Here is a 9,482-nt window from a genome sequence, read left to right as displayed (position 1 = left end):
CACTGCTGACCTGGTAGACTGTAATCTGCACAGGAGGGCTGGGCTCTGTAGGAACAATATAATGGAATCACTTATAAATAAAAATCATGTTTCGTCTTGTTAATATTTAACAGTGCTGTTTGACTGCCAAGTTAAAGAAGACAAACCCACAAATATAATCACTGTCTGGGCTTTAAACTCAATATAATTGTACCCCTCTGAATTAACGGTTCAAACAAGTGTGGTGGTTTCATTAGAGACTTTGTTCCAGCCAGGCTGGAAAGGTACGTGATCCCAGGATAAGACTGCTCACATACTGGTCAGAGATGTGTTATCACTGCAGTCTGTATCGGTACTGAATTCTCAAACTAAGCAGTGAATTTAATTAGTCTTAGAAATAAGTCTATCTGCTTCTTTTTTTTAGCAGGTTTACCGGTGTTTTAATTGCACATGCATTTTGGTGTAAAAAGGGTAATAGAATACAATCAGCTTCACTGCTACGTTCCATAGAGTGGTTATAATCCTTAGTTAATGGTTATTCCCTTAATACGTACTGCTTTGCTTACTTTCTGTTTCTTGATACTTCATTTGAGTGACTGCTTTGTGTTATTTGTTGTCTTGCAGGACTGCTTGCCCTGCTGTTGATGGTGTTGGAATGGACCCGACCAGGCCTACCTTCCCCACGGAGGCCCCTGTGACCTAGGGTCCTGAACCATTTCATCAGGAAGCACGGCCGCAAAGTCGCTATGGTGAGAGGAAAATGTATGCATGCAGTCGATCTAAGAGCAGGCGCAGATATTCATTTCAATTCAATTCAATATCACTGTATAGTGTCACATATCAGTTCAAGTTATCTCGGGACACTTTGAGATAGAGTAGGTTTTGACCACACTACATATTACACGGCTTAGAAAGAAAGAAGAGACAGAATAATACCTCACCACACAATCCAAGCTATCTGGGGCGAGAAACCACTCCACAGGACTCCACAAGAAGCTTAGTTGGTAACATGCTTAATTGGACATCAATGCATACAGACGGAGTGAGAGAGAGATCAGCTGAGCCAGTGTGTCATAGGAACTCCTCGGTGGTCTGAACCTACAGCAGCGTAACTAAGGGCTGGTACTATGTAAACCTGAGCCAGGACTAACTATAAGCTTATCAAAGAGGAGAGTTAAAACTTATATGTGGTCCTGAAATCACCATACTGAACGTTTATGCACCATTGGATAAAAAGCACACTGACATACTCTCTGTTTTTCTTAGAAGCCTGTAGAGAAGGATCGCCCTGTCAGAGTCAGTTCTGTGCCCCAAACCACAGTTGACTTTGAAATCTGGGAGAAAGAAAATGTAAGTAACCACTAAGAACAGCTGGCTGCAGATGTAGATTAGCTATGAAACATAATTTAAGTTCATGACATTTGCTGCCTTTTTTGTGTGTGTAGTCAACTATGAACCCCTCTTTGAGCTGATTGCCTGCTTCCTTTGTTACGTATAGCTTCCATAAAAAATTCTTGCCCTCTTTTTTTTTGGCAAGGGATCGGAGCAAGCCCAAGAGGTGCAGTCTGGGTTATATCTCTTACAACAGGCCCTCAGCTTGCTACGGGCCTCAGTCACCGCCACAGCGCTGCACAGCCATAGATAACTCCCTCAGAAACCTGCTCAGCATCAATGCTGTGCTGCGTACCTCAACACCAGTGAGTTACAGCCGTTACAGATACACTCAAAAAATACACAGCAGCTATGTTTTACTGGGAGCCTTTGTCACCTTAATAGTATGAAAAATATTATATCTAACATCAGCTTGAATAAACTCATTCACATTCCAAAGAAATGTAATTTTTTTTAAATCATTGTGGAAAGATTAACGTTTGTCATGGACACCGCTCTCTCCGATTTAATATTTATTTAGATACTATACTCTTTTCAATCAGGCTGGCTCCCTGAGCAATTTTGCTGTCAAAGACCTCCTAATTTGTTCATCTCTCAGCATAAATTAGGTTTTTACTAGCTCTTGTGTGATACAAAAGGTTGCATTTCTGCTGTGCAGCACAACATATTTTTGATTAACTGTTGCATCAAAATGCAGCGCAGTTAACCAATAAAAAGGTTTGCTGGATTCTTCTGATCGCCTTCTGTTGATGGGCATATCAATTAATTATTTTTTAAGAGGACAAACGCCTCAGTAATGTTTTCTACCTTCTTTTAAGATATCGTGGTCACACTTGAGCTCAAGTTTAGCTTCTTGTAATTAAATGTTTTCTGCAGTATAGAGAAACTGAGGATGCATGGGACATTGTAGTGTAACCTTAAGCCTTTCGTGACACCGCTGTGGGCACTGGTGCTGTTGCACAGCTTGATCTTAGATTACTCCATTGTGACAGCACGGCCTTTGAAATGATTCAGGTCCAAGCAGAGGCATTGTGATGGACAAACCAACGCTGAATGAACAACTCTGTCATGGCTCATGGTGCACTGAAATATTAGTTTCATCATTAGTAACAGTTAACAGGGGTCTTACATGAAAACCAAGGCAAAAATTTAATAAAATGTTGACTACACTGGAAAGTTTGTTTATCGTCATACCAAAACAAGACAATAAGATTACTATCGGATTGTGTGGATGTCAAGCCAAAGGAAATGGCATGAAACCTTCAGATGCATGTAGCTTGCTTACTTTTAGAAGAGGAAAATAGCATGTTGCACAGGCTTTTGAGATTGAGTCAAAAGAGGAGGAATGCCTTTACAAAAAAATCATATTTCCAAATTAAGAAAAGTGCAACATGTTTCTTTCAGGATATACCCCCCCACCAAGTGCAGCAGAGCTGGAGGGAACATGCAGGTGTCCACGGCAACAGATTTGCTTCAAGCCATGTCAACTTTCTGCGGGCAAAGTGCATCTCCTTCTATTGGATGCACAGCTTGTCAGCAAGATGTCAGCTGATCACCCGCTCTAGATGAAGCTGATTTGCGTTTCTGAAGGCAAGAGAAGGAACACTTGACCGGCACGCTGACTGCTGGAAGCAGTGCGGACAGAGAGAAAGATGCAGCCATCCTCACCAACGGGGAGAAGTGGGAAGAGAGGACGGTCCCGCTAAGCTTTGATGACAGAGATGATTGCACCTTGGGATGTAATGTGAAACATGGGACGTTGTAAGCACATACTGACCACAATGAGGTCCTGTGCAAAGCACTGCTCCAAAAGGCTGTTCTTTGGCACTCTCTTGCACTTGTGTGTGTCTGTACTTGTGTGTGTTGTGTGTGTGTGGTGGTGAGAGACTGCAAGTTTAAATCTATACCAGTGACAGTCACCTCTTAGAGTGAATTGTAAAACACAGAAATATTGATTGCACCTGGAAATTTGAGGTCTGTGAGTTCGCAGCAGGGCATCCATTTCCAATACCACTGCGCAAAAGCAAAAACTAATGAGGCCTCACACCACAAGCCTTTACCATTTTTTTCAACTATGCCTCACAGACAGTCTCTTCTCTTGATTTTTTTTTCAATGAATTTTTTTATACATTTGTAAGTTGTGTTTACTATTTATACAGATTTTTTTTTACTTTTAAGCTCCAGTCGTATTTTTTAGCATCAGTATCTTTAAAAATCTAGTCGGGCTCTCATTCCATGTTCTCTTGTGTAATACATTTACAAAGCTACTTTTCCATCATTTGCATTGGCACGCTGCTGTCTTTATATGCACCCGACTAGCTTTTAGTCTCACATTGCATGCTCCTGAGAAAACGCATGACTGTAAAGTTATCCGAGAATCAGTTACAGGAAAATTGGGGCAAGAGGTCGGGAGGAGGTGGTTGGATGGTTACATGAGAACTTGAGCTGTTTTGCATTATCAGTGTTTTTGTTACTGCCAACCAACTCTCAGCCAGTCTCTACACTGATAGCCAGACTGCCTGGAAAAATCTGTTTGGCTTTTACAATTTACATCCTGTGAGGCTGTAATTACAAACAGTTTTCCAGACTGACGTTAACACTGTTTTTCCCTTCCATTATTGTACGTCATCAAAAAGCAGGCAAGCATTAGTTAGTCCTGGGAACTTGAGGCTTCTATAAAATGGATGCTCAACTCTTTCAGCCCGATTGAGTGTTCTTCCTGTTTCTTTCGTATTTCAAAATCATGTTGCAGTGCAAGATGTTTTTAAGGATGTTTGCACATGTTTTCTTTCCTGTTATTTTGTATTGTTTGTCCTATCACTGTACAATTGCTATTTAAATACAAATATTATTCTTGGATAAGAAAGGATAGATGAAACAACATGGGGAAGTCTGTCCATTTCATTCATTAGCTTTGTCTTATTCAGGTCAGCGGAGTTTAACACAGCAGTTGCACACCACCTGCAGTCCAATAATCTAAAACCAAATTTGAATAGATTTAACTACTGACTATCTGTGGACATTTAGTACAACACCTGCTGAAATTTAAATTAGGATTCGTCAGTTTTTTAAATTAATTGTATCTTTAAAACCGATATGAAATTGGAAACACTTACAGCACATACCCTTAAAATTAATGTTTTCATTTACATTTGGCACAGCCCTGAAGTAACTATTAAATAATATGGAGATTTCACCTACACCTTTGTTGCGTCAAACATGCAAAGTAAAAAAGAAAAAACAGCCACAATTTGCAACAGGCTTGACACTGGCAAAAGCTTAATATTAATCAACTAAAGTTGTCCCAGTTGGAGTATTCCATCACAGTAGCATGCCCATTCGCAGTCAAAGTAGATCTTCCACCCCCCAAGCCAACAATGTTTTATTGGTCTCATGGTCAACCTCTGTCCGACACATCATCCTCTTATGCTCACTGCGGGTAGGGTAGAACACCTTAATATGAATGGCCGAGTTATTGCGCGTACGCGTCATGGGCCCCGGCCATCCGGATCTTCAGTTCCAGGTCGTCCACGAGCTCCACCGTGGAGGTTGGCTGCCAGCTGCAGCGCCCCCTGGCTGCTGGCCTGCAGCTGAAGGGCAATGTTGATGGCCCTGTTTGAGTGCCAGGCCCAGGCCGTGAACGCAGATTCCCTGTGACCCCCACCCTCCAGCAGCTTCTGACAGCGTGCCAGCTGAGCCCGGAAGTCAGTCTTCATGTTGACGTAGACATCGTTCCGTCTCTTGGGGAGTTTCCGGGGAGGCGCTTCCTCAGGGTGTACTCCACTGGGTCCATCTCGACAGCCGGGTGGAGTCAGTGGCACCGGGGCTGTCTGGATAGAGGACATTCCTGGGCTGGCTGTGGCTCGGTCATGTTTCGTGGATAGTGCTGGGAAATAAAGGTCGTAGACAGAATTAATATGTGGTAATGATTCCTTCTAGCAAACACACAGATGCTCACTCTTGGCTACACCAACAATTGCTTTCATTATCTCATAATCTGTTATTATGTTTTCAAATAAAAAAAAATTGTTTATCTAAAAGATTTACAGTTAAGCAGTAAATAATCCCACAATAATTCACACTTCCATTACATTTTCTAACCACTTGAGAATCTCAGTCCAACACCCAATAATACTCAAATTTCATAAGACAAGCAAAGCAACAGATCCTTACAATTGCATTTTAGCTTGAAAAACCCATGATTATCATACAGGGTATACTGATTATTTGATATCCATCAACTTTACAAAGTTTCAGAACACATCTCAGATCCTGTAGTTTTTTAAGAACAAAAGTAAACTGCAACTTTAAGTTGATTTATATTTTGATAACTGATTAGGTAAAATGGCAAGCTTCTATCTCAGCTTCTATTTGCCACTTTATATCACTGTTAACCAGTGACGTGCACTGCAAAATCCAAACTGAAGACATATCTGTTGAATCAGGCTTTCAATCCGTAGCTGTGGTGGGACAGTTTCATTCTTTTGTTTCTTGAGACCTTTTCTGATTTTACTGTTCTCTATGTTCACTCTTTCTATTGGATGACGTCATTCTGTTAAGCACTGTAGCCTGCGGTTGCTGTAATGTTATATAATGACATTAGACTGATTTTGATTGATAGATTAATTGGAAATGTCTTGCTATCGACCGCGCTGTGTGCCGCGCTTGTGCGTAACGTTTTGATATTAGCCTAACAATAAATTAGGTAATCTGTCTTTCATAACTCAGTGCCTACCCTCTTCTGACATCACCGCACGTCACTGCTGTTAACTGAATTTCTGTAGGTTAGCACTGGTTGTTGGACAAAAAAATGTGGATGTGAATTCCCTTACGTAACGTTAACGTATCAGCATCAAGTGGCGACTTCCCACGAAAGGGAGACTATTGTTATTGCTTTAAACGATTCAGGTTTATAAGTATACATGTCAGAAAAACAACACGAGCTAAAAACGGGCTATCTAGCTAAACATTAACCACATTAGCCCAGTGGTGACATGAAGCTGCTCACGCAAACCTTGCGTAAAGCATTGGTTTTAACTTTTAGCCAAATACCAGCAGCATGATGCATTTTCAAGTGGTATTTGTGATCCCACAGATGTCTCCCATGTTCCAGGAATGATAAAATGTTTCCCGGAGCAAAAACAACTTTTAAATCTCATAATACACTATGGGACTGAATCTCGGAGTAACGTGCTGAGGTAACAAACGACTAGCTGATCTACGTTAGCTAGCTAGCTGGTCACACAGTAGCTAGCTAGCTAGCTAACGCTCCTAGCCCAAAGCATAGGTCAGTGTACCCTGTGAGTTACGGAGAAACGTCCATACTTTGTGTATTTATCCCTGTAATGAGATACACTTACCTTTAGAAGATATCCAAGCCAAATTGTGCCTTATCTCATCGCTAAGTCGGTATTTCTGTAAAAGTACCCAAGCAGCAGTTCATTCCTGTTTATACGGAAGTATAGCACGGAGAATTATAAAACGAATATTTTACTAAAAATATTTATGGCATAGAAAAATTAAACTAAAATAACACCTCTCCACATAGATACCAGCCACACTGGATAACATGATGTTATAATAAATATATCAAATTATTCAAATAGAAAAGTTAGATATCCATAAATACATATATATAAATATTTATAATATATATATATATATATATATATACATATTATGAAAAATATATATATATACTATATGATATATACATATATATATGTATATCTCTGGCCACATGGTTAGAGATGAGACATAAACCATCATTTTTTACTTTATGCATAAAACGTGGTGGGCCGTTTCCGTCCATGGTTCCGTCTCGCGCATCGTTTTGCTTCGGGTTCCGAGTTGATTGACATGTTTTCCATGTGCAACGGGCTTTGAGGTATGTTTTTCTCTTCTACGTCTTCATAAAATGTTTTGGCTTTATATGTTTTCAGTGTGATTAAAACATTCTGAATATGTATGAGTGCTTAAACATGCAAACAAACTCAAAGCTTAACGTTACCTTCGTTGGTTAGCATGCTAGTTTGGCTAAATAGCACCTGACACAGCAACGTCACAACTGAGACTGATGGAAAATAAATGAGTTTTGAGGTTATTTGGTCGCTAATGAAATATTAAACAATCGAAACTTTTTAGCTGAATGGGTGCAACAGCAATCGTTAAGAGGCCGCCAAAGATAAATGGGTGGTAATCCGTCCAATACTTGTGGACACATGTCACCATAGACCGTTAAACAGTCTTGCATGGCACACAAAATATGGCTGGAAAGTCAGGAGGTCACAAACACATTTGGACTCCTCCTCTGGTTACCAATCTGTACCAAATGTCATGACAATTCATCCATTAAATGGGACATGCCATTATAATAAATACATACTATATGCTCCACACACCACACACACACATACATACTCATACAACAACAACACATACTACAACATACAACATACATATATAATGGTCCATGAGCTGATTGAAAAACACAACCGCGCCTTCAAGCTGTGGTTTGTGAACCAGCCTATTGGCTGTGGTTCAGTACAAGAGGATGGCCCATGTCCCTACAACAACTTAACTATGTCATAGGCTTAACATATATACTTAAAAAAGACTTGTTACTGAGGAGATTAATTTTAATTAATATTATGCAGATTCATGTCTCTTCTAAGGCAAAGCATCTTTTTTAATGCATCCATTTAATGAATCACAAAATATAAGCATAAAATGAAACACACCTATTATTTAAAACAAAAAGTTAGAAGACTCCCTCACTCCTGTTTTTCCTACATCAAGCGGAAAACACCAGACACACACAGGTTTCACTTCTATAGAAACCAAAAGATTTTTAGTAAGTGAAACAGAAAGTAACTCTCACGTGGCAGGATAGGAGGAGAAGCCTGCAACAGGCTTTTGCATTGCCAGGGAATTATAGTACATAGCTTTGCTGTCAGGACTTATGCTTAACATTTAACTAAATATATTGCAGATACAGACTCCTGGATAAAGGAACATATAAGCTTACAATGGATAATCTACAAAGGTAAGCAACCATTCTTTGTCAGTGATTTGTTTTCCTTCTTTTAAGACCTGAACTTTAGTGTTCAAAGGTTGCTTTCCATAGTCTAGAACAGTAGCATGACTCAGCATGTTCTATCTAGCCTTTATCTGTCACTGATTTTGGTTTTGGTCTATATTGTAGTGTAGCAGCATTTTGTCAAGGAGGTGTTACAGAGTTCTTTTTTATAGTACAGTGAGAAGCAGTTTTGAATAATCTGGACCAGTTTGGGATGGCGGAGACACACCCACAATGGATAACTCTGATGAGGTAAACGCTTGTTTTTACAACCCTAACAATAAAAAAGTACAAGACAAATACATGTTGTCTTTTCAACTTTGCAAATGAATTATGAACGATTCAATGCACTTTAAAATGTAAACATTTTCTCAATTTCTAAGGACCTCTATAATGTACCGGATTACTTAACTCCTACTGTGAGGAAGGAGGGAACAGTCCCCCCACACCACAGTCGACTGTAAGTGTGAATACCAATAACTGATCCAATTTCATACTATAATTCTGTAAGTGAGAGGAGATACTGAGATGTACTTTTCTTATGTTATAACAGATGTTCCTCCACCAGGAAAAGTAACAGTTCTCAGTGCTGGCCAGGAGACTGTTTCTCTTGGCTTTTCACTCCCTGATAACTCTGTAAGGTATACACTGCAAATAGATTACTCCTGCAACACACAGAGAGACAGTTGGTCACAGAGGACTCCAGCACTGTGAATGTTGGGGCACTGAATCCTGGGACTGAGTAACTTTCAGCATCATAGGATTGCGACAATGAAATCGAAGCAAAGCAACGTCCCTCTGTCTTCACAGGTAAATCTGAAAAACAAATATTAAAAGGTCCAGCAAAGTGTTGTCTGAAGGATCGTTGCCGAAAAAAAAAAAAAAAAAAAAAAAAAAAAAAAAAAAAAAAAAAAAGAAAAAAAAAAAAAAAAATAAAAAAAAAGCGAATGCGCAAATCATTGTTTTTATGTGTGACGTCTTACCTTGTGTATGCGACTAAAGGAGGTGGGTATTGTAACTGTGTGGGCAAATA

At 39.7% G+C, this 9,482-nt stretch overlaps 1 protein-coding gene and 1 long non-coding RNA gene across 2 annotated transcripts in view; one reads left to right on the top strand and one right to left on the bottom strand.

Annotated features, from left to right (window-relative positions):
• Positions 1-9,166, top strand: part of LOC116669398 (uncharacterized) — a 12,632-nt gene extending 3,466 nt beyond the window's left edge. Inside the window, exons 3-4 of the long non-coding RNA XR_004326770.1 lie at positions 8,833-8,909; positions 9,003-9,166. This is a non-coding gene — a long non-coding RNA (uncharacterized LOC116669398). The remainder of the gene's footprint in view (positions 1-8,832; positions 8,910-9,002) is intronic.
• The window catches only part of LOC116669450 (up-regulator of cell proliferation-like), a gene marked incomplete at its 3' end in the record, with an annotated part of 108,003 nt that overhangs the window by 97,530 nt on the left and 991 nt on the right, over positions 1-9,482 (bottom strand). The window lies entirely within an intron of this gene.

The sequence above is a fragment of the Etheostoma spectabile genome, chromosome 19 (assembly GCF_008692095.1).
Source record: "Etheostoma spectabile isolate EspeVRDwgs_2016 chromosome 19, UIUC_Espe_1.0, whole genome shotgun sequence".
In the NCBI taxonomy this organism is placed as follows: domain Eukaryota; kingdom Metazoa; phylum Chordata; class Actinopteri; order Perciformes; family Percidae; genus Etheostoma; species Etheostoma spectabile.
The sequence above is the reverse complement of the archived record's forward strand: the minus strand, read 5'-3'. Positions and strand labels throughout refer to the sequence as shown.